A 27,684-nucleotide genomic window follows, 5' to 3' on the forward strand; every position below is an offset into this window, starting at 1 on the left:
TAACTTACGAGACTTTCTGACCTCCCCTTATCTCCTTCAAATAAAGCTGTCCATCCACCACTATCACAGATAAGCATACACTAATTCTTCTTTTTAACTACATTGTACATATCCCTCCCTGCCAAGTTTCCCAGTTCCACGCGTGACACCTTGAGCCAGTCCTGGTTTTTACTTCCAATTGCATGCTGGAACTTGCAGTTTTGTTTTTCCCCATGTCAAGGGTGGGCCTACAAGTCCCAACATGCAGTGCAGAAAAAGAATGGATTGGCTCAAAGATTCTACATGTAACAGGATAACTTGGGAGGTATCCTCATCTCGTTGTTTATTTTGCATTCCGTTTTCCAGATCTAGGGCTGTGCGATATAGCTATCACAAATAAAGTAAAATGTAAAATAAGGCCAACTTTGTAAGCCTTTGGTTTTGAAGTCGCGAATATGCAGATGTTATCTGTACCATTTCTTTCATAGATCGTATATATGATTATGCTCCTCATGACCGATCCCCAACACATATAAAGTCAGTAATAATAATGGTTGTACTCATTACTCATGGTAATGGCGCTCGGTATGTCAACGTTTGAAATGATGACGGGGACGTGTTTTACATATCGGGATTAGAACTGCATGCTTGCCCGACGTCAGGGGAGAAGGCGTCGCACATGAGCTGGTCACTCTAGAGGAAAGATCCATACAAAGTGAGAGAGCGACCATGGGCCATACCTCTGACAGGCTCCCTTCCCCCACCAGCCCAAGGCAATCTCCGATGAGAAGACGGTTTTACATTTTACTTGGAACAAAGCACATGTGGTCATACATCTTGATCTCATTCAGAAAGTAGCTTTTTTTTAATTGGGCAAACCACGCATCTCTGCGGTCTGATTTATTTTGGATCTTCACATTCCGCCGGGCGATCACCTCCCGGAGGGGGTGGGAATGTGGAATGATTCATGTTTCGCTTTGGTGGGGAAGATAACTTGTTAAGCTGTACACTTTGTAGTTTTAAAAAAAGACTCTAATCCTCCGTGCATGTCATCCAAGTCTGTGATGCCGCTCACCGGGCTGGTATGCACGGCACTGCGCTAGGCCTGCCGTGTTGTGGACTCAAGACCATATTTGACCCTCGCAGTAGCAGATTCATATACTCTATGGCCACGAGCGTGGTGCACAGAGCGCTCCCTTTCCGGTCTTCAGGGTAGTGGCGTCTGGTGGATACCAAAGACCGACTGGACAGCCTCTACCTTCTCACAGCCACATTTGGGTTAGAAGCGAGTTAGCAGTCAATGGGCTTTGGGTTCAAAACAATAGCACTGGGCAAGTTAATTCACCGCATTGTGGATCGAATGCCTCGTACCGATGTTCAGGATTCTCTGCAAGGTGTTGACAGTACAGGATGGTGTTTTTATATAGGGAGCTCCGAGCTGCTTGTATTGGAGAAAGGCAGTGGTGGTTTAAAATGCCAGCGACATTATATGTAACTTTTAAGAGTGAGCAGATCACATCAATTGTAATTGGTTATTTATAACGGGCTTAATACCCAGAGGTTTCTAAGCGCGGACCTGGCGATGGAACCTGTGTTAGCCCCGCCTCGTCTTACTTCCAAGGCGAGCGCGTTGTCCCCTGAGCTATCCTCCCGGCCAAATCAATGGTCTTGAAATGACTGTTGTGTCTTTGCACTATTGAGAGGTAAAGTGGTCGATCTTCTTACTATGTAATCATTAATAGAGGCGGGTGAGCATGGCGGCCCGGGCTCAAATGAGTCTCCAGCCTCGTTTCGGGCCGGTACCCCCAGATGCCACAGACGAAGAAAAAAATAAAAGCAGTGTAGCATATGCTGCGTGCTCGTCCACACACACACCAACCTCGGATTCATGACTTCTTATCCCGCCCCCAGACAACACGATTGGCTGGGGGCAGAAAAGGGAGTCACTCGGTGCAGGAAACAGGCCTCCTCGGGTATTCTTCCTTTCCTCTCCGTCCCACAGAAGCTCACGGTCTCTAGAGCTCTGGTTCTTTCTAGGCTGGGCTCCTGCAACAGCCTTTTTCTAAATCTGCCTGCTTCCACCCTCTGCCCTCTGCAATTCATACAGAACAGGACTGCGAGACTTGTCCTCGGCTTCAAGCCCAGGTATCGTATCTCTCCAGGAATGAAATCTCTGCATTGGCTCCCTGTGGCTGTGATGATTACGTTAAAAACCCTCTGCATTGCCCACAAGGCCTTCTGGGGCCTCAATACCTTCAATTCTCTCTTCCTAAATATCTTCCTTCTCGAGCTCTATGCTCATCCGCCTCCAACTCCCTCAGGTTCAGTCGCTTCTCCAAGCAAAGAATTGGTGGTAGATCTCTATCTTCCTCTGGGGCCTCCCTCTGGAACAGCCACCCTGAAATTTCAAGAGAACAATCTTCAGTTCCGGACACACCTCAAGACCTTCCTTTTTGCTTGTGCTTTCGCTGCTCCTCTCTCCGGCTGAACTCCTGACTGAAACTACACTGGTCACCTTGCTACCCTCTGATCTCTGGCCCAGGTCCCCTCCCCCACCAGCTGCACTCCTGCACTGCCTCTCGGGCAACCCCTGCACTTGGGGGCTGTTTCTGTATCCCTACGTTCCCCTACCAGCTCTTGACACTTATGTCTGTACTTACCCCTGCACTTGCCACAAGCTGGCTGCACTTTTTGCCTATTGTTTTATTATTGTATTGATACTTTTTACTGTTGATCCTATGTGTTGCATTGCCCCTCCCACTCCCCCCGCACTTGCGTGATCTCAATGTAACCTGGCCTATTAAGATCGTTTTCTTTGTCTTCCCTCTGTTCGCCCTCCCTTGCCTCATCATGCCTTAAAACACATGTGTAGGTGCGTTATAAATGCCATACCACACCATATCACCTATGTTGAGGGAGTTAGAGTAGTCTAGGCACCACATGATAATGGCCATGATGGAGGAGTCTATGCATGTATGTATGTATGTATGTATGTATGTGTATATATATATGTGTGTGTGTACATATATATATATTTCTGAGGCTTGTGGAATCTGCTTGGATCACATGCTGTGCATAGGCCGACATCTAGAGGAAGCTGCGGAGTATTAGTTTGTTTTTCGAAACTCGAAAATGGGCGTTGACACAGGGCGTGCCAGTAATACTATCCCTAGTGTGACGTCCACTGTACCCAAGATCCCTCACGCGTCTAGGATCCTCAGATTGTTTTTTCCGCCATACTGGTCGGAAGCATTTTGTGGAGTCCCCTGGCCTTAGCCATACTTTTGCTAAAATATTAATTTATTTACATCCTTCCCCATCCCAACGTCGAACTTCGACACTCGATGCCGGCTGGAGAAGAAATCGACCGTCGGCTGCTGTACGACGGATTTGGGGCTCGGAAGGCCTCTGGCCTCGGCCCGGGCCTTGGAAGGCCTCTGGCCTCGGCCCTGCAAGTAGGGAGAGTGGGGGGGTTGTACATACTCTACACTCTTGGTATATAGGTACACCTTATACATTTCCTACACTTAATAGCCCGCTGCCTCAAGGTGCATATGGAGGGTACCCCTTTTCAATTCTGCCCCAATTGCAATCGCAAATACCCTTGGGTCGACAGGCACGCCACGTGCAATCTCTGCTTGCCGAGGGACCACCCCGAAGCGAACTGCAGAGCGTGTAGTAGGTTTAAACCTAAGACACTTAAGGACCGTTCGACGAAGCGTTGCGCCCACCACGCCAGGCAAACGGCCATGGCAGCGGAGGGCGCCTTCAGCGACGGCAGAGACGCCGTACTTTCGGGCGGCGAGGGCATTACGGCGTCGAAAGACAGCCGAGCGCAAGTCCCCGACCTCAGAAGGTCGTCCGGCAGGGCGGCTATAGGGAAGACCCCGGCGACACAAGCGCTTCACACATCACACACACTAAACACATGAAGTCCAACCCAGACTCAACGACGTCGAGTTCTCGGAAAGAGGCACAAACAGAACGGTCCGATTCGGTGTCCTCTGGGCGCTCTCGATCGAGATCGCCGCATGACTCCAGGCAATCAGCCACGCTTGCCAAGAGTGTCTCGCTCCCTAGGCTAACAGAAGTTCGATCGTCGGAGGACGAAGACGACTTCCACCCCCACGCTCGAAGGACAGGGACCCTACCCCCGATCCTCGACACCAGGCGTCGAAAACCTCTGGAGCCACAAAAGGACAGGGAAAACATTTTTTCACTCACGGGGAGGGGGGAAAACAGCAGAAGAAGCAGCCTTTGCACACTTCCACACCTGTGAAACACACCACTCCCCCTAAACAGACAGACAAGACCAGGTCTGCTGATATGCGGACGCGGCCAGAGTGAGGTCCATCAAGTCCCTCCTTGGAATGATGTCTTCTTGCATTTACCTCATCCGCCTGTGCAGGCTCCGGATGCGCCCGTTGCAGGAGTTCCTGGACGCGCTCGATCCAGACGACGGGCAGCTTCGCGGAGAGGATCACGCTCGACGAGAGTTTCCGACGAGCGATCCGGTGGTGGGGCACCCGCGCGCATCTGACAGCGGGCATGGACTTCCAGACCCCCGGCCACCAGGAGACAGTGACCACGGATGCCTCCCTGGAAGGGTGGGGAGCGCACACCGAAAATCTGCACGCGAGAGGCCTTTGGCTCCCGACGGAGAAGTCCCTCCATATCAACGTCTTGGAGCTCCGTGCAGTGTTTTGGGCCCTCAGGTCCTTTCTTCCGTCCCTCAAGGGCAAGGTGGTGAGGATCTTCACCGACAACACCACCACCATGTTCTACATCAGGAAACAGGGCGGAACCAGGTCCCCAGCCCTGTCCAGGGAGGCGCAGGATCTGTGGCATTGGGCCGTCGCCCAAGGGATGTTTCTGGTGCCGTTTCATCTGGCAGGGATAAAAAACACCATCGCCGACTCACTCAGCAGGGAGCTGCGCTCGTGCCACGAGTGGGAACTACGACAGGATCTAGTGGACCGCCTCTTCCGACGGTGGGGCACACCCCAGATCGATCTGTTCGCGACGGCGACGAACTCCAAGTGCCGGAGGTTCGCCAGCAGGTTTCCCCAGCCGAGGAGCATGGGCGATGCTTTCTCGTTCCCCTGGGAGGGCCTGTTTCTATACACGTTCCCTGCATTGCCATTGCTGATCCGGCTCATCAACCAGCTCAAGAGGTCACGGTGCAGGATGATCCTCGTCGCACCTGCGTGGCCGAGGCAGATATGGTTCCCGGACCTTCTGGACTTGTCAGCGTCCCCGTCAATCAAGCTGCCAGTGGACGCGGATCTTCTCTCCAGGGAAGGAGGCGCCATCCTCCATCACGACCCGAAGTCGGTGAACTTGCAGGCCTGGCTCCTGCAGCGTTAGAGTTTGGAGGATACGACATACCGGCCGACTCCAGAGAGGTTCTTGCAAAGGCCAGGGCGTCCTTAACTCTTAAATGCTACGGACACAAATGGAAGAGGTTCTCTGTCTGGTGCCACGCACAGAAGATTAACCCTCTACGGATTACGGCTCCCCAAGTACTGCCGTACCTACTGACGCTGGCCAAAGCTGGACTGGCGCACGCGTCCATCAAGATTCATCTTGCTGCGATCTCCCGATACACCAGAACCACGGTGCGGACGTCTTTGTGGTCTCATCGTCTGGTGAAAGAGTTCATGAAGGGACTGTTCAGATCGTTCCCGCCGGTGAAGGCCCCGGCCCCGGCGTGGGAGCTCAACGTGGTGCTGACCAAGCTCGTGGGACCTCCGTTCGAGCCTCTGCACTCGGCTCCGTTGAAGTTCTTGTCGTGGAAAACAGCGTTTCTTGTGGCCATCACCTCCGCACGACGGGTGGGAGAGATCCAGGCCCTTTCCTGCAAGGCCCCGTACTTGACTTTTCACGACACGAGGGTGGTGCTCAGGACGCACCCCTCCTTCATGCCCAAGGTGCCGTCGGACTTCCACCTCAACAAACCCTTGGTGTTGCCTGTTTTCTTCCCGTCGCCTTCGTCGCCGGCTGAAAGGACTTTGCACTCGCTGGATGTGGCTAGAGCGCTGAAGTTCTACGTGGACCGCACAAAGTGTTTTTGGAAGACGTCACAACTCTTTGTGAACTTTGGACCTGTCAATCAAGGGAAGGCTCTCTCGAAGGCTTCCATTTCCAGATGGCTCTCCGCTTGTATCATGTACTGTCATCGGTTGGCAAACCGACCGCTGCCTGGCCGTCCGAGAGCCCATTCCACCAGAGCGATCGCAGCTACCACGGCGTTCCTATCTGGTGTGCCCTTGCTGGACATCTGCAGGGCTGCTACGTGGAGGTCGACGCACACCTTCATGAAATTCTACTGCGTCGATCGGGATTCCAGGGAGGAGTCCAAGGTTGGCCAAGCAGTGCTGCGCAACCTGTTCGCCTAATGTGAGCCTGGTGAGGAGGTAAGAATTGCTTAATGTTGAGTTTGATGTAATGCTTAATGTTGAGCCTTTGCCACCTCCCGTGGTTGTGCATGTGTGTACTGCTATGTATTCTTTATTCATGAGCATGTGAATCCATTCCAGACCCCATGCTGGAGAAGGAACAAGTTACTTACCTGTAACTGTTGTTCTCCAGCATGGATCTGGCATGGATTCACATGCGAACCCTCCTGCCTACCCCTCTGCGGCTCTTCACTTGGTCATACTGCCACTTCACGTGCTACCAAATCTGAATATGGCTGCCAGAGGCGGGTCTTAGGTAGAGGGCAGTCATTGGCTGTGGTCAGTATGACGCAGAGATCAGTGATTGGTTACTACTACGAAAGACAGATCAGAAACGAAACTGATACTGATTTTTTCTTTACCGAGGATTCCCAGCCTGACGACGGGGAATATTCATGAGCATGTGAATCCATGCCAGACCCATGCTGGAGAACAACAGTTACAGGTAAGTAACTTGTTCCTTCCAGCCTCTGTCAGCTCTGCTGCTCTGATCTCTCTCCTTCAAGCTCTTCGCTTATGATTGAGAACCCGGCATCCATCTTTTCAACATGGTCGCTTCACTCGTGTTATGTTTTCTACTGCAGCAAGCTTCTATATGGCTCATCTACCTTGTGTTTCTGTGTATATACATTTATTATTCATCCGGTTACTTATCTTTTTTGTATATATGGTTTCTTCTTGCTTGTACATATATTTTTCTTCAGTTACATCTTCTTCCTTTAAGTATTCTCTTATTTTTTCGGTACATCATTGTATCTTCTTAAAACATCACTTTGCAACTGTGTAATCTTCTTTAAAACTCCTTGATATTCAGTGGTGTCTTCAAATCTCCTGCTACCACCTCAGTACGAGGGTATTTATTTATTTTATTTATTTATTACATTTATATAGCGCGCAGGCAGCCCAGGGGCATTGTGGCACTGTTACTTGTAGGGAGACTTAGTTACAATGGGTGCAGGTTGTGCCTTGGGTTAGAGTGAGGCAGTGACCTGTGATCAGATAACGGAGGTATCATACCAAGTAATACATCATACATCAGACATTCATGAGGGCAAGGCCATATGGTGTTTGTTAGGTGAACAGAGTAGTTTTCAAGGCTTTACGAAAAGCAGTCAGAGAGGGTTCAGAGCGCAGGGAGCTAGGGAGGGTGTTCCAGTGCAAGTGGTAAATTTGATACAGTTGTCTGAGTGCATAATTTTTCTCATACACCCAATACGGTATTGGGATGATACCTGGTGTCATGCACAGTGTCTTCTTGTCGGTTGTCCAGTATGACGAAGGTGGGGGAGCGGGTGGGTGGTGGCGCGAAGCCTATCAGTGACATGCACACCTGCTTCTCTAAAACAACATGCTAGAAGTTTGTGACAAAGAATCTGCATATCTATATTTGTTTATTACACAACTTCTTTTATTACATGCCTTAGATCACTGAAAGTTCTGTGGGGTTAATTAGATTTTTCAGGTTGGTATTATCTTGCATTCTGTGACTTATACTTTACCATTCAGGAGATGAACATTGAAGCCACAATGATAGTCTTTGGGCTTAACATGTTACTATAAGGATTTACATGCGTTCATGTGGCTTTATCATGCAATTCGTTTTTTGTAAGTAAACTCTATAAGACATTATAACTGTAGACATTGAAATCCAACTATTTGAGCCAAAGTCTGTGTTCCTGGTCGCCAACCCCACACTCGACATCCACCCCACTCCCCACGTTCGGTGCTGCATCAATCACACATGGAGTCTGGGAGGATGCCTGCCTAGCAGAAAAAGTTCTCTTTTGTAAAGTGAAAACTGTTGGCTTTGATGATGCTTGTGCATTTAAATGTTCTGTGCAGTAGGGTGAGAAAGTCGCCGTCTCCGAACGGCAAGGAAACGGAACGAGCTGTTTTTGTTAGAAAACACAAAGGCCATCTGCTGCATTATCAAACTGCCAATGTTTATTAGCAGACTACAAATCTGAGGACGAAAGCCGGTTTGCGAGCCCCTAACCATATGGGTTAATGACTTCTCTGCTGCTTTGCAAACGCTCCTGCGAGCTACCGGTCAACAAAAAGGCTAGGCTGCAAGTGTGAGCTTTATTTAGATGCGTCTGTTTAAATATCTTGCAGCAGGCCAGGCCCCATGAGTCACTCCCATGGGTGCGCTTAATTCACTTTGGGTCATGGTGTGGAGGGGAGGCGGTGGCTGAGCAGAAAGGACCAGGCGAGACTGTGTTGGATCGACACTCCCGAACAAGTACATGTTGTGCAATGCTGTTGCAGAGTGCGCAAGAGGAGAATACTTTGGGAGCGCTTTCAAACTACACAAAAGTCATAACTCTCATTGATTCTGGGTGTGTGACTGGCGGGTTCTAATCCTGCCCCCCCCCTTTCTATACACGAAACCTTCCAGATTCAAATGATCGAAGAGCCATGAAGACACGGGAAGCTTGTTTAAAAAAAAATAATTTGTTGATCATATTTTTTCAATTGTTTCTAAAGGACCTCCATCTACTTTCCTCGCTTAGTTGACTTCACTACTAGGGCCCACTTGGCACCTCAAGTCCATCACGCAATACCTCAACATTTTAACTACATCTAGTACCATGCCCCGTTGCTTCTACTCATTGCCATCAAAACAAAACTCTGCCCTGAACTGAGTTGTACCTTCCTCAGATCAACCTGCCTTTTCCATCTTTCAGTTTTGTTTCCAGTGTGGCAATGTTGGCATGTCTGGTGTTACGCTGGCCTCTGGAGTTAGTGAGTTTTTCGGCCACGTAAAGTAGTATTTTAGTTTTGACTGCTTTGCAGGTGATGCAGGCTGTCCTGAACATGATGTGCCCTTGACGGGACAGCCAGTCTAAGCTCCATATGGGGGGGATTTGGTCGAAATGTCTTAGACCTGTGGTTATACGTACTGCCACATGTTGGATGGCTTTTAGAGGGGCCCAGGCGGCATCTGGGCAGCCTGCAAGTAGGGGGTTGCCACTGTCCAGGTGGGAGATGATCAGGCCGTGGACAACTGTTCTGGAACTCACTGCAGGGATTAAAGACTTGAAATTGCTGAGGAGCGCAAGCTGGTACCATGCTGCTTGGGTATTCTTGGTAATGTGCGTTTTGAATGTGGGTTCACATTTGATACTAAAAGCAGAGTTTTTGCACTGGATGAGAGTTGAGACGTGAATCCGTTGAGCTTCATGCCAGTCAGCCAATTGTGAATTTGAGTATGCATGGTATGGTTTCCTAGAAGGATGAATTTAGTCTTTTCCGGATTCAGCTTCAGGTAGGTTCTTGACATCTAGGTTTGGATGAGAGACCGACAGTGCTTGAGTCGGTGCATGTCAACTGTAAGGTAGGCCCAAAAAACGATAGATAAACAATCCAAGGGGTCAAAAAAGAATACCCGCTTTGCAAGATAAAACAAGTTTATTATATGGAAATACAGCTGGGAGGGCCAGTCCGCTCTGCAGAACTGAAACCTGAAGAACTCACTCAACACGCCTATTTCAGGTTCCGTGTTTTATAACTGAAAAACACAATCTACATGTGTAACATGTATCAAATACAAATAAAATCCTACATTTCCTATTGGCTATCTATCGCCCTATACAAAAATCTAAACCTACCATATATTTCATCGCCCTGTTGGTCAGTGGAGTATCCATATCCAACGTAGTACAGCCGCCCTGCGAATGACCTAATTGTGCAGTCAGCAGAAAATACTTTGTTCGGATTGTCTAATTACATTCAGGTAACTTGTTACAACAATGGACTTTTCTTATTGGCCAAAACAATTTCACATAATTTGTGATGTGCATGCTCCTTGAAGAAACCCAATCATGAGCGAGTGTGAACAATGATGTCAATACCTCTCTTCGAGTGCAAATGCTGCACCCTGCGGAATGCCGCTAATGCACACTAACTTTATTCCATTAAAAGCAATACATTAATATTTAAATGTTTTTTAGATGTGTCCCACTACTCCTTTACATGCAGGCAGATGCCAAAGAATCTGTTACTGTCACATAGCTTGAGCCGGGAAGTTAAAATGATCTCCTGGTAGCAGTTGCGTCCAGCAGACAGGCTGTTCTGCAATAGGCAATGAACAGGAGATAAATAGCTTGTAGCAATTTTGATCTCTGCCATAATACAGCTCATACTGTGCACTGCTGCCGTTTGCATGGCCTCCAGATTCTCTGGTGGATTCGCAGGCGGATGGGTTCGGTTAGGGGAGAGAGGGAAAATGCATGATGTTTTTTCTTTACTTGTCAAAACTATGACACTTGTGAATTACAGCTCTTAATTCATGGCTACAATATAATTCCAGTGAATTGGGGATTTTTAAGCCACTGTTTGTGAAATATCAAAAACCGAATAGATGGTATTAATTATGGCGGCGCAGAATTACAGCCTGTTGGAAGAGGGAAACCCGAACGCCTGCTAGCATTTCCAGTGATTACGATGTGCAACAACTTGAACAATTGCAGATCCTTTGCAAGCAGAAGAAAGCCACCAGTTCTGTGAACGAACTACAAAACTTTGGAAAAGGATCGTCCCTTTAAAACCATGTTATCCTTGTTTTAGGTGGCCTGGGCACAGTTTAGGAAAACATTAATTGGTGTTTACTATGTTTAAGCACTGAATCAATTTATCTGCAGAAAATTGATACAGATCAATCTACTTTTACAGAAGAGGATATGGATTAAAGCAACACTTTGATTAAAATGGAGGCTATTAAGCCAGTGCGGCTCAGCCATAAAGGGTGACAGAGCGACGACCCACCCCTTGATCCAGCCGTAAAGCCAGCCTAGTGAAAATATTAAGTATTCCGTCAGCTGCCATACGCAGCTGCTGGAATGCTCTTAGGCTTGGGCTGGCTTGAACTGTCAAAGAGAAACGTGGTTTTCCTTTGACACTTTGTATCCCAGAGTGCATGTCCAATTGGTCATGCAAGGCTATGGGTGTACTCCTACGTCCCGTCCCCTTTCCTCCATACGTATGGGACATCTCTCCGTCCTGTGGGATGGGATCGGAGCACTTTGTAAAAAGCATCCAAAAATTTGGCAAAAATGTGTCCTTCCTCTCTTTCTTGTGCGGGGCCCGGCACGCGGCCGTAAGCCCACCCAACTCGGCTCGGCCCCGCGCATCGCCCATCAGTCCTTTTCTCCGCTCGTTCGGGACTGGATGCACTTGCATCCGCTGAAGATTTTTTTCCCTTTTTCCTCTCTGGCTCTCGCTAGCGATCGTGTACTAGTCTGTCTATGTCCTTCAAACTAGACTTTCCAGATTGTTCATCGTGTCACCGACGTTTCGCGAGGGCGAATCCCCATCCTCTTTGTCTAGCGTGTTTGGGTCCGGATCACCGTTGGGACTCCTGTTTTTACTGTGATTCCCTTTCGGTGCAGGCACTTCAGCGTCGTTTGGAGCGGTGGGAGGAGGTGTTCCGTCGAGCTCCTCCTTTGCATTTTCAAGCGTTTATCGCCGAAAAGAAGAAACGGCCAGTAAGTTCTTTACTTTTCAGAGCACCCCGGCCGGGAGACACCTTACCGGGTTCTTCCCGAGCTGGGAGGGGCGTTGATCGCTCTGTCACCGGGGATTGACCTGAGGTGCCCGGTGGGCCTAATAATCGTACCAGAGTTTTCTCCAAGGGTCTCCGTAAGGGGCCTGTGGATACCGGAGTGCGCTCCGAGGCCCCTCCTGTGGGGGCTACTTGTAGACCCAGTTCTACCGAGTCGTGGGGTACCGGAGATTGCTCTGAGGCCTTTCTATCGGCTTCCCTAAAAAATAAGACCGGGGTTTGCCCCGAGGCCTCGGTGGTGCTTGTTATTACCGAACGGATGTTCGAGGCCCGCGCTAGTAAGGCTGTTACCAGACCTGGGTCGGAGGTCCCTCGTACAGAGGCTAAGGTTACCAACATTTCTGAGAGGCCGGGCAAGGCCTTATCGGTGAAGGGTGTTCCTCACCGTTCCCGCTCTTGCGGCGACACCAGATCTGTTGAGGGGGCAAAGAAGACGAGTTCTTCTTTTACCGGCAGTGCCGAGGTCCTTCCTGTGAAGGCTAATTTGGCGGTTTCTATGTCGCAGAAACATTCCAGGCCTCATAGTACCGGCTCTGCCAATATTCCTTATGTTAAGGCTAAAGTTAAGACCCCTGATCCATCGACTGGGACCCCTGCCTCACTTCCTCACGTGCCGCAGTTCCCCTCAGGTGATGACAAAATGGCGGCCGTTCCAGCCACGACCACGGCTGCCATTTTGGGCGCTACCCCTACAACTACGCCATCGGCCTCGATTTAGAGCTTCGCTCTGTTGGTGAAAATAAGGTTCCTTGTGCGCATCCTTATCGGCCAGCTTATGATAGGTACGCTCGGATGCCCCTTCCGCACAATGTTTCGTTGCCTGTAGGGTCGGCACCTTTGATTTTTGTGGATACGTCGGGTGATGGGCCATTGTGGCAACCTTCCCCGTTACATCCGTGGAATTATCCTCCTCATGAGAGGCCTCCTCCAGTTCCGAAACAGTCCCCGGAGGACGCCTTTTTCAGTAAATTTCAGACGCTCATGCGTACCGACCCATGAGGGAATATTTCAAAGGGCTCTTTAGGGAGATATGTCTACCCGCGCCTCTGGCTCCACCTGTTCCTCTGGTGGTCCCGCCGGTGCCTCCCTTACCTACGGTGCCTTCACCGACTCTTCTGCCTCTGCCCCCATCGTCCCCCGTGGACAAGGCAGTGCCTGACACGGCTCAGCAGGATCCTGACCTGTCGGATGACACACAGGGCAACCAGGACAACGAGGACCTGCCCCGTTCTATTAGAGCTTTTCATGACCGGGTACTGGACATGTCTTTTCTGGATGTTCCGGTGCCCGAGGCACCTGCCCCACAGGAGGCCGTGCTTTCTGGGGCGTTCATCCTGTCTCCTCTGGAGCGTACCGGCCTGTTCTTGCAGAAGGACATTCTGGCCGAGGTTCGTAGGGTCTGGGAAAAGCAACACTCTGGACTTTTCGTCAATAAGAAAATTGACGCGCGATACAGGCTGCATTCTTCGGAGGAGGTGGCCCTGTCGTCTTGTCCGCCCCCCTCCTCCACGGTGGTGGCTGCGGCTACCTTACAGTCCAGGCCTGCAGCATCCTCTTCCACGACGGCTACTCGGGTTCTGGGGAAAGAGGACAAGCTCCTTGACTCCCTTGGGAGGAAGATTTTTGCTAGCTCGGCCTTGCAGCTCCGGCAGGCCAATGCCGGACTAGTGTTAGCGGGGGCTAATATGCGGATGTGGAAAGGTCTGTTGGAGTTTGAGGCGTTCATTCCGGTTGAGAAGCTGGAGGATTTTAAGGCGGGTTTATCCAACGCCAGGGTCTTGGGCCAGGATCTCCTGGAGGCTGCGGCTCACCACGTAGACACTTCGGCTCGGGGCCTTATGCTGGGGTTTGATACCTCACGACAGGCGTGGCTACATGCCACCAAGTTTTTGAAGTAAGTACAGGACAAGGTGTTGGACCTTCTGTTTGACGGTAAGGATATGTTTCATTCTACAACAGACGCAGAGCTGACCAAGACGAAGTATAGCACACAGACAGCTAAGTCCTTGTCGGTCCTGGTTAAAATTCACTTTAAAACCCAGAGACCGCTGTCGCAAAGTCGGCCCTCTGGCTTCAGGGGCTTCCTTGACCGGAAATCTCGCAGAGTGGATACCCCCTTCGGGGAATAACCGCCGGAGGCAACAACGTGCAGAAACCAGGAAACTCTCTGCACATGAGTCAGTGAGCCATTGAAGGATCCGGTCCTTCTGATGGTGGCAGAGCGGATTCTGGACCAGGGCTGCAGGTATGAAAAAAAGATGACCATGTGAATTTGTGTGTGGCTGAATGAATAGGAATTACTGTTTGGGTGTGCGCATGAATGAAAGTGTATGTGTGGTTGCACGTATGAATGTATGTTATGAGTGCACAGGTGAAAGAGTTATGAATTATATGAATGTGCATGGGTGTGCAAGTGATGAATGCATGTGGTTGATTGTGAGTGTTGGCAGACAGGCCTCTGATTTGGGACTATGGGGAGTCGGGAAGCATTTTTTCTGTGAATCAAGGTTAAATCACACGATGGGTACTGCTATGTGAGTAGACTGGCCTTTGTTGGTGCAGCTAGTCTAGATATATTTTCTATTGCATTTTTACTAGCAAAGCCAACAGGAGCATGTTCTTCTATGGGAATTTAGCATGCATTGGTGCAGCATGCATGCACATGTATTGGCATAGCCAGCATACAAATGTTTTTTATTGAATTTCTTCAGGTGTTACCCTACAAAACCAAATATAAACAGGCCTCACTATAAGATTGCTGGTCTGGTAAAATCAATGCCGGTACGGTAATACTGGCATCGTTTACCGGACCAGAGTATTACAAGCCACGATGCCGGTGTCACTGACATAGGCAGGGACCTGCCTTGACCGGGCCTCACCCTTGCCGGTATGAGCTTCGTCAGGCGGCAGCCGTGCCAGTGACACCGGCATGCCTCAGTTAAGTGCACATTAAGAGGTGCACAGACATGCAATTACTGGCATGGACATGCCGATAATAAGGGATTCAATGATGCCATTAACACCGGCATTGCGGTGCAGGTGTTAACAGGAATCAGGTGTGTAGAAACCTGCCACAGATGCACACAATGAGCACAGGTGGAAGCAATGGAGATTGGCACAGCACAAAAGGAGCACTCCCACACACCACACTCCTTCCAAATCCACAATGCTACCATTAGCAGTTGCAGTACTGGAGCTGCAGGCCATGCCTGCACTGCTACTCATTGTGGAGGCAGAGAATGCAGCAGAGGCGCGGGAGAAGAAGGGCGAGAATGGGCCACTACATACCCATTGTGCAAGCAGATGTAACCCGCAGGCAGCCACCAATCCCTCGCCTAAGGGCCAGCCCATTCAACCTAACCCCTGCTCAGATGCACACCCGGTACCCGCTGTACAGGGACACCATCGCCACAATAGTGGACCTCATTCATGATGACCTGGTGAGCCTGATCAATATCCGGACAGCCACCCCCCCCCCCTTGCTGAAGGTAGTCTCTGTGCTACACTTCTTAGCCACAGGCACATATCAGCACTCAGTGGGGCAGCTGCATGGAATCTCACAACCCTTTTACTCCCGTGTGCTGACGCAGGTGACAGATGCACTCATGAAACACGCAAGCGACCACATCAAGTTACCATGGACTGCGGAGGAGGTGAATGCAACAAAAATAGCATTCTATGTACTGGCAGGCATGCCAAATGTAATCGGTGCCCTCGACTGCACACATGTGGAGCTTGTTGTCCGGCATGCTGTGGAGGTAGTGTACCGCAACAGGAAGCTCTACCATTCCCTCAATGTACAGATGGTGTGCGATGCACGCAAAATCATCACTCATTGCTGTGCAAGATTCTCTGGCTCCACACACGACGCCATGGTGCTGCGCAACTCCACGCTTCCCCGCTACATGGCATGACACACTGCAGAACGTACCTGGCTGCTGGGTGAGTCTAACCACAGGGCCATGCAGAGTGTTGACTGGGGGTGGGGGGGAATCCCATGCATAGTGAATGTGTCTTCTGGCTGGGACATGAGGGGTGTTGACTGGGAGGCTTGGGGGGGGGGGGTGCAGGAAATCCAAGCATGGTGAACCTGTCTGCTGGCTGGGTTATGAGGGATGATGAGGGGGGGGGGGGGAATCCCAAGCATTGTGAATGTGTCTGCTGGTTGGGACATGAGCGGTGTTGGAACATAGCATAGGATTGCATGCATGTGGAGCACAATTGCAAACAGCATGCATTAATCCATCATCACTCCTGCAAATAGACGTAAACATTACCAGGCACTGGGTTGGGCAATAGAAGGCAAAGTCGGATGAGGAATCAAACCTAGCAACCTTTAAATTCCCAACCAGCACAACAACCACCACACACAATAGAATGGAAGACGACCACACACAGCGTCCTGGGTGACTCCAACTGTGACCTTTAGTAAATTAAACAGAAAGTGCATCACAGCCAATGCTTGTAGATGTGCAAGGCCTACACAGCTGTGTGCACATGCAATGAACAGACATTGCGCACACCAGCACATGTATCAGGAACATCAGAAAACATGACCGACATGTACCACAATGCACCACCCTGTAATGACAATGCATGATTTACATGATCTCAGCAGAGGAATCCCGAGTCATGCTGCCCTGCCCGAGAGAAACCCATCTGCCACATCTCACCGCACTAAGTGCACAGGTACACCACAGATCTGTATGCCCGTCATGTCACCTTAAGGGACACCTCTAAGTACAATGGGTCAAGTATGAAGAAGTTTACAACCAGCGATCATTGACTACCACCAAGATATGTTTGTGAGGAGCAGGACTTATCCAAAGTACCTTTGTTCCACCATGCCAAACACCACCCAGCCGTATCACAGAAATGTAACCCTTCACCCATGGGTCATACCAGCAATGTAAATGTAACCTAATCATATGGTGGAAGATGTCGAAAGACATGTAAATGGAGACATGCATAAGTACAATGCATACTGGGGATACCACTGTGTGACATGAAGCCAATTAGGCCAATGCTTGATTATCCACTGTACATGCACAGTCCATTTCCATTGATAACACATCAATGAAATCTGAGTACATCATGGAAATTTGGAATTGATATGCGAGAGTGCAGGTTCACATTGAATGATCCTTGGAACCGCAACTGCACCCATCCCCCAGCCATGGGTCACCCCTAAGTACACTTACCAGGCTCATTGTAAAATGGACATGTCATCTACAGTAATGTATCCTCAGTAGCTCTTGATCATGAGCACTGTACAGGCAGTGCCAACATGGGATTAGCAAAATAACCACACGCATCCATACACTTAATCCCTTGCAGGTGATGCTGGGTATCTCCTGAAGGGCTGGCTCATGATCCCCCATCAGGCAACCAGTGAACAGGCACGAAGAGGACTACAACCTAAAACCGTGCACTTGTACGCACTTGTGTCACCATTGAGCAGACATTTGGCATGTTGAAGGCCCTGTTCGGCTGCCTCAGCAGGTCGGTGGGGGGGGGGGAGGGGGGTTCATGTACAGGGCTGAGAAGGTGGGAAGAATTGTTGGTATGGGCTATGCTACGCAACATGTGCATCCGGCGCAACGTCCCCCTGCTCCCTGACATGGACATGATGCCACCGGAGGAGGAGTAGGAGGATGATGAGGAAGATGGTGGAATTCCCCAGCGGCACAATGTAAATGAAGGACGTGCAATACAGCAAGATTGAATTGCCCACTACTTCTGATGGACTTGAAAAGAGAAAGCACTGGGCATGGGTCACACTGGGCAATGGGCACTGTACACAATTAAATAGACACACACCCAAGAAGCAATGTCCACTCATGTGTTTTTCTTTTTCACACCAGCCATATTGAAGAATAACTATTTACACATTTGCATTACTACCTACCACTACTGTTCCCTTACATTGACCCAACACCCCCTCCCCCACTGCCCCCACACCCAATACCCCAACACCACCCCCCCCACTACCCCCACAGCACCGTCACACCTACTCCATCCCCACATGCACTAGTGACTAGTCCTATTCACGCCCCATTTTTGGAGGAGGAAGTTCAGCGTCTGTTCGGCGAACGAGTCGCTGTGACCGTCGCACAGTGTTTGTTTGGGTCGAGCTGGCTGGTGGTGTGCTGGTGAATGGTCCAGGTTGTGGGGTTGTGGTGACGTTGCGCTGTTCGGCTATGGCGGTTGCCAACTGTGTGATGGCCTGGGCCATGGCAGACATCACAGCATTGCCTTCCCGCACATGCCTGGCCACGCGGTAGATGGCTCTGCTGACCATCCTTGCCGTGTCTTGCAGGGCTTCCTGCATTGCCTGGCGAGTCTGTTCAGCGTCTGACACATACTGTGTCACCAGGGCCTGCATTGCCTGCTGGCACCCTTCCATGCGTGATAGTTGCCACTCGAGGTCCCTGATGTCCTTTTCATGGGAAAGATTTACCTGCCTCCAATTATTAAATTTGCCAGCGACCACTGCTTTTGAACTAACAAATGCATGCAGAGTTATAGGGCTTTTCTACAGAATGGACTCACAGGAACATTTCTGATGAATACGGTTTACATTTTGAAACAGGTATTTTCCCCTTACAGACAGAATGAAATGTCCCAATGCCAGCCTGGATTTTAAACTCGTGGCTGCCGTTGACAGAGATTGACAACTGGCAGAAGCAACATGCTACTAAAACTAGAACATGTTAAGGGCTAACCTTCAAACCATCAGCAATCGGACTGTTAAATTGCAGTGAGATAGCCAGCAGAAACATAGTGGTAGAACACTGTCTGTCCATAAAGGACGGCCCCAAACGTATCAACATTACTATGCAGAGAGGGAAAGTCAGCAACCTGTGCTCAGAATACCACCCAAAGCACAAAACAGTTGAGGCAGCCCTGGTAGGAGGATGGAGCAGATCCCTTTTCTAATATTATAGAAGACTAAAAGGAGGTTCTCCAGCATGAGGTCTGGCATGGATTCACATGCTCATGAATATTCCGTGTTCAGGCCGGGAATCCTAGGTAAAGAAAAATCAGTATCAGTTTAGTTTCTGATCTGTCTTTCTTAGTAGTAACCAATCACTGGTCTCTGGGTCATACTGCCCCCAGCCAATGACTGCCCTCTCCCTAAGCCCCGCCTCTGGCAGCCATCCTCAGATTTTTACCGCATGTTCAAGTGTTGGGAGTCCTCGTGATTTGCTCTCAAGCTTTTTGCTGCGTTTTTGTACTTTTTCAAAGAGAAAGAGAAAGCTGTTCAGGGTTTGCCCTGGATGCCAGCTACAGAATGTGTTCAAGGAGGACGAGCACTCAAAATGTCTCTACTGCCTTCATGAGGACAAAAACGCACGTGGAGAAGGACTGTACGTTTTGCGGGAACATGTCGGAACGGTCCATCAGGGACCGACGCCTTCGTCTCTCCAACTGGCTGGAAGGAAAGAGCCCGTCAGATGAGAAGAAGAAGAAGTCCGAGCGGTCTTCTAAGTCCTGTGAAGGGGGCCCAACAGAAGGCAAAGCACTGCAAGTCCGCGGGCACCGGGAACGCCGAACGGTCGGGCTCCCCGCCTGCCAGGCAGGGCGCATCCTCTCCAGCGCCATCTACCACGAGCCAAAGCTCTGGGTCAAGGAAGAGGAAGGCCGAGAACCCGGCGAAGCTTCTGGAGAGGCCCCGGTCGATCTCGAAGGATCCAGCCGAGGGGGACCGAGGCGGTGACCCTTCCCCCAAGGTGAAGGCCACAGGCCCGCAGAAGGTGGTGAAGGCCTTGATTCACCCGGCCAAGGCCTCTATCGAGGAATTTGCGGCTGCCCTGGCGCAGCCTGAGGAGGCTACACCAGTGGAGGCGACCTTGGGGCCCAGAGTTTCCCTGCCACCGCGGAGGGAAGCCTCTTTCAGGCCCATCGAGAAGACCCCCGTGAAGACCCCGGTGGAAAAAGAGGGGGGGTGGAGCCAGTGGCAATTGCGGACACGGACACAGCCTCCGAGGAGGAACTGGTTGAAGTCTTGGAAGGCCTCGACGAGGGCGCCGAAGAGGTCCGGTCCCACGGGAGGGATCCCAAAGAAAGGGACGACGAGAGCGCCGGCGGCGCTAGCGAGGTTCCTAGTCAACCGTCATGCCTGTCTCTTCCGCAGCCGCAGGACAACTTGGCGGCCATTTTGTTGGCAATACAATCCTTCTGTTCGGAGATAAGGACGAGATTGCCCCTACCACCGACGGAGGAGCTGGAATCAGGCCCGACAGAAGTCCCCCAAACAAGAGAAGATGGACCCATCCAGCCCCACCTTTTCAGCCCTTGCGGCCTGCTCAGCCTTTGCCCACGTCCCGCGTACCTGGGGATGACACGGGAACGGACACGGCCACGACAGGTACGAATGATGACGACGGCGGCGACAACGCGACGGAGCTCCCATCGCCTGCAGCCCGGGCCTCCCCGCCCGACGAGATTGGGTCTCTCCACGCTATGATCGCCAGGGCATCTGAGCTTTTTCAGCTCTGTCCCAAAGAGAAGAAGGAAGGTTTCCTTTGCCAACGGCGCGAGGCCAACAGGAAGGCAGTCCTCGCTGTGCCTCTGCTGGATGACATCTGGGACGAGGGTCTCACCCTTCTCAAGAACCCGTCTACGAAGCCTGCCAAGAGGGATCGGTACAAGAACAAGTAACGGGTCCCCGACACGGCCCCTTTGTGCCTTAGGGTGCAACCAACCCCTGACTCGGTCGTCTCAGCGACGGCCAAGAAGAAAGCGGGGGGCAAAGGAAAGAAGCTGGATGCAATGTGACGACGAGTTATCTCGTCGGCGCAACAACGATTAAGGCGGCCAACGCACTCGTGATCGTGGTCTGCTACGACAGGGAGTTATGGTTCAAGATCGCCCCCCTGTTGGACTTCCTACCGGAAAACAAGAGGGCTGAGGCCCTGGAGATCTTGCAGGAAGGTGAGGTGGTGTCGGACCACGCCATAACGGTGGCAACGGACATTGCCGACACCGGTTTACGCCAGCTAGGCAACAGCGTTTGCCTCAGATGACGAGGGTGGCTCAAGGCGACGGATTTCCGCCAGGACGTACAATCCAAGGTTTTGGGAATGCCGTTCGACGGGAACAACCTGTTTTGAGAAAACAGTGGATGAGTCCCTCCAAGCCATCAAGGCAGACACGGAGACATCGAAAGCCCTAGGAGTTCTCCAGCAACGAAGGCCGTCCTTTCGGAGCCCAGCAGGCAAGCAGGGTGCATCCAAGGGATTCGGCCGTGGCACCTCTACGTACCACCAAGCGGCCTGCTCCTCATCGCAGGAAGCCTATAGAGGACGAGGCAAGTCGGGTGGATCCCGCCGTCGTCGCAAGGGAGGCCAAGACGGCAAGGCGTGCTCCAAGCAAGATTGAACCGACCATTGCATCGGGCCCCCACCGAAGCACCCGGGTGGGAGGCCGGCTGGCGAAGTTCGTCAGCGTGTGGGAGTCAATCGCCACTGACAGTTGGGTGCTGGATGCCCTGGCCCAGGGGCACGCCCTCGAATTTCTAAAAAAGTGCCCCCGCATTCCTCCCGTGGCCAGGAAAGAAAACCACGTCCCTCAACTGCTGTTGGAGGGAAGGGCGATGCTCAAGAAAGGTGCCATCGAGCTCGTCCCAAAGAGGCTACGGGGCTCTGGAGTATACTCAAGGTACTTCCTCGTGAAAAAGAAGACAGGAGGGTGGCGACCCATCCTAGACCTGCGACGACTGAACAAGTACATCAAGGCACAGAAGTTCCGGATGGTCACCCTCCAGCACGTGCTGGGACAGCTGGAGGAGGGCGATTTCCTGTCGTCGTTGGATTTGGAGGATGCATACTTTCACATTCCCATTCTAAAAGGACACCGGAAGTTCCTCAGGTTTGTGGTCCAAGGGCGGCACTACCAGTTCAAGGCCATCCCGTTTGGATTGAAGTCGGCACCCAGGGTTTTCACCAAGTGCCTCGCTCCAGTGGCGGCGTGGCTGCGCCTGCAGGGGATCCACGTCTACCCCTACCTGGACGATTGGCTCATCTGCGCAAGGAAAAGGGAGCTCGCCGTAGAACACACAGCGAAGACCGTCCAGCTGCTCACGGACTTGGGGTTCTCCATCAACTTCCCCAAGTCACACTTGGTCCCCTCTCAAGTCGCACTGTTTCTGGGAGCCAAGCTCGACACAGTGGCACGTCTGGCCTCACCGTCGGAGGAAAGGACAAAGGCCATCCTAGGCAAGGTGCAGCGCCTGCTGGCCACGGACGTGGCCAGAGTGAGGTCCATCAAGTCCCTCCTTGGGATGATGTCCTCTTGCATTTATCTTGTGTGTCTGTGCAGGCTTCGGAGGCGCCCTCTACAGGAGGTCCTCGACGCCCGCTGGATTCAAGCGACAGGCAGCTTCGAGGACAGGATCCCTCTCAACAAGACCTCCCGACGAGCGATCGGTGGTGGGGCACCCGCGCTCATCTAGCGGCGGGGACAGACTTTCAGACCCCTGCCCACCAGGCGACGGTGACGACGGATGCCTCCCTGGAGTAGGGGTGGGGAGCCCATACCGGAGATCTTCACGCGAGAGGCCTTTGGCTCCCGGAGGAGAAGCCGCTCCACATCAACATCCTGGAGCTCCGGGCAGTGTTCTGGGCCCTCAGGTCCTTTCTCCCGTCCCTCAAGGGCAAGGTGGTGAGGATCTTCACCGACAACACCACCACCATGTTCTACATCCAGAAGCAGGGCGTAACCAGATCCCCGGCCCTATCCAAGGAAGCCCAGGACCTGTGGCATTGGGCCGTTGCTCAAGGGATGTTTCTGGTGCCGTTTCATCTGGCAGGGATAAAAAACACCATTGCCGACTCACTCAGCATAGAGCTTCGCTGGTGCCACGAGTGGGAACTCTGCCAGATCAAGTGGACCGACTCTTTCAGCGATGGGTCAAACCCCAGATCGACCTGTTCGCGACGGCGACGAACTCCATGTGCCAGAGTTTCGCCAGCAGGTTTCCCCAAACGAGGAGCATGGGCGATGCTTTCTCGTTCCCCTGCGACGGCCTGTTCCTATATGCGTTTCCTCCTTTGCCGTTGCTGCTCCGACTCATCAACCAGCTCAAGAGGTCCCGGTGCAGAATGATCCTCGTCGCACCGGCGTGGCCGAGACAGATCTGGTTCCCGGACCTTCTGGACTTGTCAGCGTCCCCACCAGTCAAGCTGTCGACGGACGCAGATCTTCTTCTCTCCAGAGAAGGAGGCGCAATTCTTCATCATGACCCGGAGTCGCTCAATTTGCAGGCCTGGCTCCTGCAGCACTAGAGTTTGGAGGATACAATATCCCGACCGACTGCAGAGAGGTTCTTGCGAAGGCCGGGCATCCTCAACTCTCAAGTGCTACGGACATAAGTGGAAGAGGTTCTCTATCGGGTGCCGTGCGCAGAAGATTAACCCTCTGCGGATTACGGCCCCTCAAGTATTGCCGTACCTTCTGTCGCTAGCCAAAACTGGACTATCTCATGCTTCAATCAAGATACACCTGGCAGCGATTTCCCGATACACAAGGACTACAGGGCGGTCATCCCTGTGGTCTCATCGCCTGGTTAAGGAATTTATGAAGGGACTGTTTCAATCATTCCCGACGGTGAAGGTGCCAGCCCCGGCGTGGGATCTCAACGTGGTGCTGACCAGGCTCATGGGTCCGCCATTTGAGCCATTACATTCGGCCCTGTTGAAGTTTCTGTCGTGGAAAAAGGTGTTCCTGGTGGCCATCACCTCCGCACGACGCGTGGGAGAGATCCAGGCACTATCCTACAAGCCTCCATACCTGACCTTTCACGATACGAGGGTAGTGCTGAGGAGGCACCCCTCCTTCATGCCCAAGGTGCCGTCGGACTTCCATCTCAACGAGCCCTTGGTATTACCAGTCTTTTTCCCGTCGCCTTCGTCGCCGACCGAGGGGACTTTGCACTCGCTGGATGTAGCCAGAGCGCTGAAGTTCTACATGGACCGAACGAAGAGTTTTCGGAGGACATCATAGCTGTTTGTGAACTTTGGACCTGTGAACCAAGGGAAGGCTCTCTCGAAGGCTTCCGTTTCCAGATGGCTCTCCGGCTGCATCATGCACTGTCATCGGTTGGCGAACCGACCGTTGCCCGGCCGTCCGAGAGCCCATTCGACCAAAGCGGTGGCTGCTACCCCAGCGTTCTTGTCTGGTGTGCCCCTGCTGGACAACTGCAGGGCTGCTACATGGAGGTCGACGCACACCTTCATGAGATTCTACTGCGTTGACCGGGATTCCAGGGAGGAGTCCAGGGTCCGCCAAGCAGTGCTGCGCAACCTGTTCGCTTAAGGTGAGCCTGGTGAGGAGGTAAGAAATGCTTAATGTTGAGTTTTGATGTAATGCTTAATATTGAGCCTTTGCCACCTCCCGTGGTTGTGCATGTGTGTACTGCTATGTATTCTTATATTCATGAGTATGTGAATCCATGCCAGACCCCATGCTGGAGAAGGAACAAGTTACTTACCTGTAACTGTTGTTCTCCAGCATGGGTCTGGCTTGGATTCACATGCGAACCCTCCCTCCTACCCCTCTGCGGCTCTTCACTTGGTCATACTGCCACTTTGCGTGCTAACAAATCTGAGGATGGCTGCCAGAGGCGGGGCTTGGGGAGAGGGCAGTAATTGGCTGGGGGGAGTAAGACCCAGAGACCAGTGATTGATTACTACTAAGACAGACAGATCAGAAACGAAACTGATACTGATTTTTTCTTTACCCTTCCCGGCCTGACGACGGGGAATATTCATGAGCATGTGAATCCATGCCAGACCCATGCTGGAGAACAACAGTTACAGGTAAGTAACTTGTTCCATCCCAGTCATGTTTAGTCTAGGTAACTAGCCTTCCAAGCGTTTCTAGGCAGACCGAATCAAGTCAAACAAGTAATCTGACCCAAAAAATTGCCAAACCTTGACTTAGTAAAACATGTTAAATCCGTAATTGCATGCATTTATTCAACAGCGAAGACTCTCTTCCAGCCCCTGATTGCAGTCACTTTTTGGGTCTTAGTGCCTCTCTAAACAATTACTATGTTGTGATGTAATCTGAGTGGCGACTAAGGTTATTACCCCCGGGATAACGGTCATGTGGACACAGGTGAAACCACAGATAAGCATGTAAAATTACCACTCAACTCGTATGTACCGAGAAGATTAATAGTCGAGTGCTTTTAGAAGGTAGATACAATAAAGAAATGCAAAAGTTTGTGTCCTTGGGAAGCGCAGACAGGTGTGGGTTCAAGGAGAGTGAATGAGTTCCTGCTTTGTTGCCCAACGTCGCTAACATTTCACGATGCTTTGAAGCAACAAAAGATTATTTGTGTTGCAGTGGATACATTGTATAGGTTATATAAACGTCTAGATATTCTTAAGCTTAATGGCCTGTGTGATATGTCCTTGGTTAGAAAACAGCACCTTCGAAGTTACAGACAGAAAAAGCTCTTTGAGATCTGGACAAAGCCAAGGGATGCAGTTGACCTTTCCTTCATGGGAAATATCACTATGCTGGTGTACCTGAATAAGCCATTGAATAGCCTAAATACACGTGTCACCATGGGCTTGTGAAGCCCACCTCTCCCGTTCCTGTGATTCTGCTTGAACGGCTTCATTTTCTTGTGCTAGTTTGCCCACTGTGGGCAGATCATCCTTTTAGTAAAAAGTGCAGTCCACCCTCAATATTGTTAAGCCTTCCTTGCTAGTTTTGCTAAGCTGGTAAAATCTTCACTAACTAAATGTAGTGTGGCACTGCGCACCTATGTTATGTTCCATCAAGGCACTGTGCTTGCAGTTCTTGAACCTAAAACCCCAGACTGTTCCGTGTGAAGGGGTGGGCTCACCCCTTTCCTCTACAACTCGCTATTCCAAACCCTTTCCATTTTGTGTACAGTAGTTAAAGCAGCCATTTTGCGGGTGTGGAGTTTCTGTGCATCTCTTCTGAATAGTTTCGTCTGGGATCTTTGATCCTTCCTTTATTCTTTGTATTCAGTTCCAGGCATACGATTTGGGCTCGGAGAAAATAAATGAGGCCCTCCTGGGAGTGTTTTGCCTTTTTTATGCCTAGTTACTAGGCACAAGGAAATAGTGAATCCCTTTGTTGGTAGCTGTGTAGGCTTGGATAATTTGTCCATCTCCTATTCCCAGAGACCCTCCTGATTGCTGTGCGACCGGGATTTTAGTGCGGGATGAGGGCTGCTTTCCTCTCACTCTTGAGGCCATATTGCTTGACATTCCTTCATTTGTTAATGGCTAGTTCAAAACTCTACGTAGAATATATTTGTGACCACACTTTTCTCAATACCTTTTGACTTGACTGAATAATTTTGCTGGCAAAAACGTACCCCGAACAAGGAACTCAAATGGCTTTCCATCAGCCAAGAAGACACTTTCTTAAATTTAACTATGGGCCACACATGACCGATTGTGGTTTCTAGTTTGTCCTGGTGCTCTGTGGACTTGTAAAGAAGAGCAAAAAAGAAGCAAAAAGGCCTGTAGGGCTGGGCACGTTACCTCTCCAATGCCCTAATTCTGTCAATGAAACACTGTGGATAGAGGAACCTAAATGTTTTTAGTTAGCCTGTCAACTAGGTAAATATCCCTGCACAGACTCCAACTTTCCCTGTGTGTGGGTATGCTTGCTTTGGTTGTTGGTGGTTGGCCTCCTATATAGGTGAAAGACAGGGAGAGGCTGTCCCTATCTGAGCTTCTTCTAAAAATGTATTGATTCCCAACTGGTCTCGTATCGCTGTTTACTCATGACCATTGTACCAATATGTATAAGATTTTCTGAAGAACAATAAAGAAATAAATCATTGGAAAAGAAATGGCAAGTGGGGGACAGCCTTCACTTGTAAATCTATTATCCTGGTTGTTTAGCCTGGTTCGTGTTTTAAGCCTTTACGCATCCATTCATGTAGTCTACCGGTTTCGGTGGGATCACGGTCAATGTTACCACCTTCATCAGGGTGGTAGGTTCGAGTAGGATTCATGAACCACCTCGATTGTATTTTCTACCTGCCACATATCTGTCCCATAGCGTAGTTACTTTGTGCTTTGGGCATAGCACACTCTGTAGGTGACACAATAAATGTAGTCACATGTAGTGCTCTATTGTTATGTTATTTGGCATTTATATAGCGCTCCATATATTATTGGTATGACCTCAAGGAGCTGGTATGTTGAACGCCCTAGGGGACCATAGTCCAGGTCAGTTGAAAGAGTAGGGTGTCAAAGGGTGCTTGGGTGCACCGGTTAAGTGTGCAGCTGATGGAATTGCTTGATGGTAGCTGCATTCTAGCATTAGGTGTGGTGGTATCGATTCATTGTGTGCAGTCAGGCGGGTTGACACCAAGACTGGGTTCTGGCTGCGTTAGGGCTGTGGGACGCTTATGCGTGCAGGGAGGCCGGGTTTTCGTGGGGTATAGCTGCGTTTTATTAGAACGATGGGGTGTTCATGGGATAGTGTTCATATGTGAGCAGCTAAGCCGAATTGACCTAGGGGTGTAGCGCCACCCTAATTGTGTGATGGTATAGAGTAGAGAGTAAGCATTGTGATAAATGATATGATGGTTCATCCACACAGCACCGACACACAATGTGCTTCAAAAGCGTTCGACGACAAGAGAAGGGAACAAGGGAACATGCAAAGACACTCCCTCAGGCC

General features: G+C 50.8%; 1 protein-coding gene across 8 annotated transcripts in view; it reads left to right on the forward strand.

The window, feature by feature from the left end:
• Window positions 1-27,684, forward strand: part of LOC138521540 (signal transducer and activator of transcription 5B) — a 1,967,228-nt gene that overhangs the window by 593,086 nt on the left and 1,346,458 nt on the right. The gene's annotated exons all lie outside the window — the stretch shown is intronic.

The sequence above is a fragment of the Ambystoma mexicanum genome, chromosome 13, assembly GCF_040938575.1.
Source record: "Ambystoma mexicanum isolate Mex_15411 chromosome 13, UKY_AmexF1_1, whole genome shotgun sequence".
Lineage (NCBI taxonomy): Eukaryota > Metazoa > Chordata > Amphibia > Caudata > Ambystomatidae > Ambystoma > Ambystoma mexicanum.